Below are 6373 nucleotides of genomic sequence, written 5' to 3' on the forward strand. Positions count from 1 at the left end.
ATTATTGCCGGCGTGCGTTTTTGACACTTTGACAAGAGCCACCTTGAACCGATGTCATGCATTAAAAAGCTATAAAGTTCCACCAAGTTCGGTACGCTTTCTTAACAAGCCTTCAAGTTCCACCATCAACCCTACACATAGTGCTAATCAGCCGCAAAGTTCCAACGAGTGCTACGTGCCTGTTAAAAAGCTCCATAGTTCCGCAAAGTACCGTCTATCTCTTAATCAGCCACAAAGTACGACGATTTTTCGTTAAACAGCCCCAAATCAGCTATCAAGTACGAGCTGGCTATTTGGGATGGAGCAATATTTATTATCCCAAATAGAAATTTCAGGCATAAAATATGAAACACCAATCTACCGCTCTTGAAAGCGTATTTTCAAAATGATGAAAAAAGCCATCAAATTCTTAGTTGCAAAGCTAGTTGTTTGTTCAACTGTCAAGTGATGCTATGGGGCTCTTCACGAATCTAGTCAGTTGTTTGTATGGAGTTTGACAGTTGGAGGCTGAAATCATGTTAACACTCCATACAAAACCACACACAAAACTAGCCTGCAATTTTCAGTCTAGATTATTCTAGCCACAAAGCTAGAACTAGATTCGAGTACCTGCTCGAAAACACGATGCTATTTACATTTATTCCAAGGTGCATTAAAGAGATCACGTGGTGGAATCTAGAATCAAAGTGTATGTAGTCCAGATGGTCTCATAGCATGTTTTTTTATAACCAAATTTGAATGACACTTTTTGACAGAATGTTCAAACAAGCTTTCTGGAGGCTTGAAGAATACACATAACTCTCTTAAAATCTTCATTTAGAAACAGAAGCGATAAAAATCAGCCTTCTTCAATTCATACACCTTGGGATAAGCCCATCTGTATATTATACTCACTTAGATAGCTGCTCGAAAACTACTATACAATGCAAACAGCTGACAGGCTGAAATTTCAGCCTACGAACTTAAAACGGAAAAGGCCCCTATGTTAGAAAGGTCTCATATTGCCCATGTTCTCGTTACCAAAAAAGAGAGCGAATAAAAACATTGTGTAAAAACATCTTTTTATTATGCATCATTTCTCCACCTACCTACCCACTGCTCTCCACGCTATGGGGCAATATTGTCCTCCACTTGTGTCCTCCATTATCCGAGGGAGCAGTCGCAATCGATTGCGAATCCGAGATGCGCTCACCTCGCAAGCAGCACAAGAAAAACGCCTCGGTAAGCTAATCGGGCTCGCTGTTTTCCCCTGGCCGGGGCAGCGCACGCAACACGTACCGTAATACGCACTACACACCCGCTGCATCAACTGCATCGCCTGCCGAGGGTGGCAGAGGGGCGAAAAGGCGTGCCGTGAAAACTTGACTACAGACAAATAAAAAGGATTGTTGTTTTGTTCGCTTGTGTCCGGGCATTAAAACTATAATAAATTCGCCGGCCGCGCGTTACGCAGCCAACTGCCTAGGGCAGCGAAACAGGGGGGGCGGTTTGTGTGTACGCGCGGTGTACATTTGATGCGTAGGGTTGGGGGGAGGAAAGTTGTGGTGGAATATAATTAACATAGTGCCAACAGTGCCATCCAGCAGCCAAAGTTGTAAAGGAAACCATTTTTCCCGTTCCAAAAGGGGGAACGGTGCATTGTGCTTGCCGGAGAGTGCTACGCTGCCAAAAGGACTCGTTTAGTAGCGTGATGTGTGCGATGGGAGGGGTTGGTGAGCTACTCACTAAAACACACACACACACACACATCCAGAGTCGAGAATGTACGGGATACGGGGATTAATTTTACACAATATTTTACGCACTCGCTATGGCCGGCCCGGAGCCCTGCTCCCAGTTGGCAATAGCTGGAATAACAATTTGCCTTAATGTGCGTCCCGGGGACGGCTCGCTGGCTGTCCCCTGTCCGTGGCGGGATCGTCGATCGACGGATGTCGTCGGCAGCGTTGGAAGCGTTTCGCCCGGGCGCTCGGCACCATTGCGCTTGCCGGAGTATATCCCTTGCTGATGGGTGGCTTGCCTGCGCGCCTCGGTAGCCTTTCCAGCCTTTTTCCAGCAGTTGAAAAACCAACAAAAAAAAGAAGAGGAAGAAGAAGAGGAAGGAAAGAAAGAAACATGTACGCACCCGTCCCGAAAGTGTGCGACGAGGGCAGCTTTGCTCTCGTGAAGGGTTCGCCGTATCATTCACACAAGATTAGGATGCTAATACGGTTTTTGTGTTTCGATGCGTTTGTGGATGAGGCCGAAAAGAAATAGAAAAATAGAAGCATGAACATGCGTGTGTGTGTGTGTGTGTGTGTGTGTGTGTGTGTGTGTGTGTGTGTGTGTGTGTCTGTGTGTGTGAAACGTCATAGAAAAGAGGCAGGCTACGGGTACGGTAGTAGGGCAACCGAAGCAAACCGTGCAAAGGAAAAACCGTGCCCGGGGGATGGGGTGTGCAAATGCATTCGCAGGCGCGGTGCCGCATCCGATCCAGGGCAATCCGTTTGCGCCCGCCCTCCCCGCCTGCCCCGGGCCGAAAACAAAGGGTCCCAGTGGTTCGACAAATAGAAATAGAATTTTGCCAAAATGGAAGAAAAATTGCAGAAGATCCCCTCATTTTTTTTTTTGGGTGTGTGTATTCGTTGGCGTGCCAGCCGCAAAAGGTTGAGGCTGCTGCAATCCTCGTGACGGCATGCGCTGGGGGAAAATATCGAAATTGAAGGACCTTTTCTTTGTGTGCTTGCGTGCATGTGTGTGTGTGTGTGTTGGCTCTTTCGGTAAGACCAATTGGCCCTTGCGGGGCCCAATTGTGCCCAACAGTTCATGCGTGCAGCGCTAAGCCGCCCGGCCTACGGCTGTGGACAGTGTTGCAGCGGCCAGCAGGAAGGGACGGGGGTTGTGAGCAACACACGAAAAAAAAGCCCATCCTCCATGTGTGTGTGTGCGTTTTTGAAGGGGTAGGCGTAGTGTGGGCCATGAGAAATTAATTGCCAGAGGGTCCCAGAGCCCCGTACCTGAGCCGCTGGCGGTGGAGGGAAAAAATAAAGTTGCAATTTCACTAATTGAATGGGATCGGGCAGATTATAAGAAGGTCCCCGGATGCGGATTCGTTCTCGCTTTCGCTCCCTTACTCTTACCCTCTCTCTCTCTCTCTCTCTCTCTCTTCCTCTCTTTGTTCTTTTCGGGTTGCTGGAGGCGTTAGAAAGATGATCGACGCCGGCCCGCCCGTACGCACGGCAATGGCAAACACGACGCTTAATTGCTCGAGCACAGTTTGAAGGCGGTACCGGCCGAGCGGCAATAAACGGTAGATAAGATGCACTTATTAATTAATAACACATTTATCAGGTCCCAGGCACCGAATGCGTGGTGCTGTGTGGTGCAAATAAAATAGAAGAGACGAGCCGAAACGAAGTCAAAAGGATTGAGGCGAACCAATAAGCCTTGAAATTGGGCAGCAGGAGCAGGATGGTTAGGACGTGTCCGGTTTGTTTGGCATGGCGCTGGATGGCTGGCCTTAAAGTTGGCGAATATTGCGCAGCAGCATTATCAGGCAGACGGTGCTGTGGATCGATGTCAAGAGCTGCGGAAAAATGGTAGCTTATCATTTTCAAAAATGGCGTCGCAAAGCTGCCCGATTAGTTGCAGGTTAATCGTCGGGAATGGAACAATCAGTGTTGTTTATTTTTCTACACAAGCCCATTGATAGTGGAACTAAATCACGTCATTGCAAGGACATCGTCACATCATCAAATATATTTTTAATTATTCTGTATTTTTTATATACCAAAACCTTCTGTAGTACCAAAGAAAAATAAAAATAAAGAAATCAATAAACAATAATTTAACAAATTGCTAAGGAAAGCCAACAATAAAAAAGAAATGAAAGATGTAAATACAGTGGAAGAAAAGAAAAAATAGGAATTCAAGAAAAACATTAAACAATAATAAGAAAAGAACGAAACAAGAATAGCAATAGAAAAACAACACCAATAAAAATAAATAAAAACAAAAAAAAACTATAAAAATAAAAATAAGTAATCAGTAAGCTAACAAAGTCAATTTCTTAATAAATGGAAGATGCCTCATGTTATGTAGAACAAAAACAAAAAACAAAATATTTCAAAAACCGCTTACTGATAACAAGAAAAAAAAGAAACAAAAATGAATAAGAGTATGACACTTGGTATCTGAAATGTCAACACTTTACCCTCACAATGTAAAACTTGAAATACTGGGAATCAAAAACATGTTTGCGTTACGTAATTGATGGATGCCCCCCTCTTAAAATATTTATTTAGGATCGTAAAATATTGTTCCTTTTCATCGGCTAATTCCTTTTCACATTTGCCAGTGCTTGCTGCTCACAAAGCTGCTACTTTATTGAATTTAACCACAACCAGTAGTATGTGTAGCAGAGTTAAGTCTTATGCATAATAGTGTTGGGTAATTTAGATTCAGATTCATGAATCTAAATGAATCTTTGGAATGATTCAATGAGTCTGAATCCCGATTCGAAAGATTCATAAATCTCAAAGATGCATGAATCTCGAAAGATTAATTAATCTCAAAAGACTCATGATTCCCAAAAGTTTCTACTATCTAGAAAGATTAACGAATCTCGAGGAATCATGAAACTCTAAGGATTTTCAGATTCAAAAATCTCTAAAATTTATAAAGCTTGAGCTTTTTGTTATTCTTCTTTTTGGCGCAACAATCTACGTGGTCATGCCAGCATATACAGGCTTTTGAGACATCTTCGAAAGTACAACGCAGTTGAACCGACACAGGGCAAGTTGTAGGTGGGATTGGGCAAATTCGATATTTTGGAGATTATACACCTCTAAAGATTTATGAATCCCAAGAGATATATGAATTTTAATGGATTTATGATTATTATAGATTCATGAATCGCTTAAGAAGAATATTTAGAGAATCATGAATCTTTGAAGATACGACTCGAGATTCAAATCTCTCATCACTGAAGATTCATATGAATGAATCTCAACGAAAGATTCATGACATCCAACACTAATGCATAAAAATTCAAGCGATGAAAAGAGTCCGGAATGTAATCTTGCTCATGGCCACTATTGCGAAGAGCTTCCGTCTCCCACTCCTTAAGTTACATTTGCACTTTGTCTGTCGAAACAGTGTTCATGTTCTTAGAAAGATTAAGTAGGATTACCTTATTAGGCATCAAACAATCGGTGAAACTAATAAAACATTGAGCAATAAACACCTTTTCTCGGCGACAAACTGCAAACAAAGTAACGAAACATTGTTTGATAAGCATCGTTCAAGCACGCATTGCTTGAGCTGCGTTAGAGGTCAACATCAATACGCGCTCGATGCTCAATCGATCGCTCCTTTCGATGCACCTGAATGCCGCACAATCAAGGGCGGAAGGGTTAACCCGGCGACCACTCCAATCCGCTCGGTTTCGGTGCGCTGCTCCGCCGGTCCCGAAACGGTTTTCACAGCTCTGGATTAACTTTGTTTATCGCACCGATTTTAGCACATTGCCGAGTGCGCCCCGTTCCATTCCCGTGCGGTAAGCGGCGCATTAAGCGGCTGCTTAAAATGGGCTCGAAAGCCCCTGTTAATTCCTTCCCCCCCCCCCCCCCCCGGGTCCACGCAAGGCGTATGTCGCAAGTGGCTTAATTTGTGCATGTACAAACACGCGCTCTAATCCCGGGTAATGTTTTCCGTATGTCTGTGTGTGTGTGTTTTTTTTTCATTCGTTCGTCCAATCCCGGCTGGAATGTTGGTTAAGCGCTGCGTTCTGCGCGATCCGGCAAGGCGGACGGTATTAAGTTGCTGCGCGCGCGCGCGCGGCTGCCGTGAATCTATATCTAATTAGCAGCGAACAAGCAGCGCAACCGTCGGTGGTAGATTTAGTGCACGGTATGCTGGCTGTCGCCCCTCAATCCCCACTGCTTTTCCTTTCCATTTCGTTTGCGTCTGCGCACCGGACGGGGGCCCTACCTGATCGATTCTTCACCTCACCGGAGGTTAAGACGTTCCGCTAGAGCTGCCACCGCTCGGTAATGGAATGCATTTCATTCCCAGTTGGGTCAGAGGGTACTTGGTGGTGCAAAAAAAAAATAAACACACGAAAAACCTCAAAGTGCGAGCTTCGAGTGCGAGCACGATAAGCATCGTTCCGTGTCTGGTTGTTTTTTTCCCAATGCAAAGGGAAGAAGGAAAACAGCAACAGCCCAAGCCGATCCCGAAATTCGCTCAACCGATAAGTGTTGAAGGTGCGAGCGGGCCCAAATGGCTAGAGCACTCTGATGGCACGAAACCCTGCCCAAAGTCAAGCTTTGCTGCGCGATCTCGAGTGCTTGGTTGGCTTTTTTTTCGTTTGCTACCCAGTTTTCCCATAATT

Source organism: Anopheles merus, chromosome X, assembly GCF_017562075.2.
Source record: "Anopheles merus strain MAF chromosome X, AmerM5.1, whole genome shotgun sequence".
NCBI lineage: Eukaryota > Metazoa > Arthropoda > Insecta > Diptera > Culicidae > Anopheles > Anopheles merus.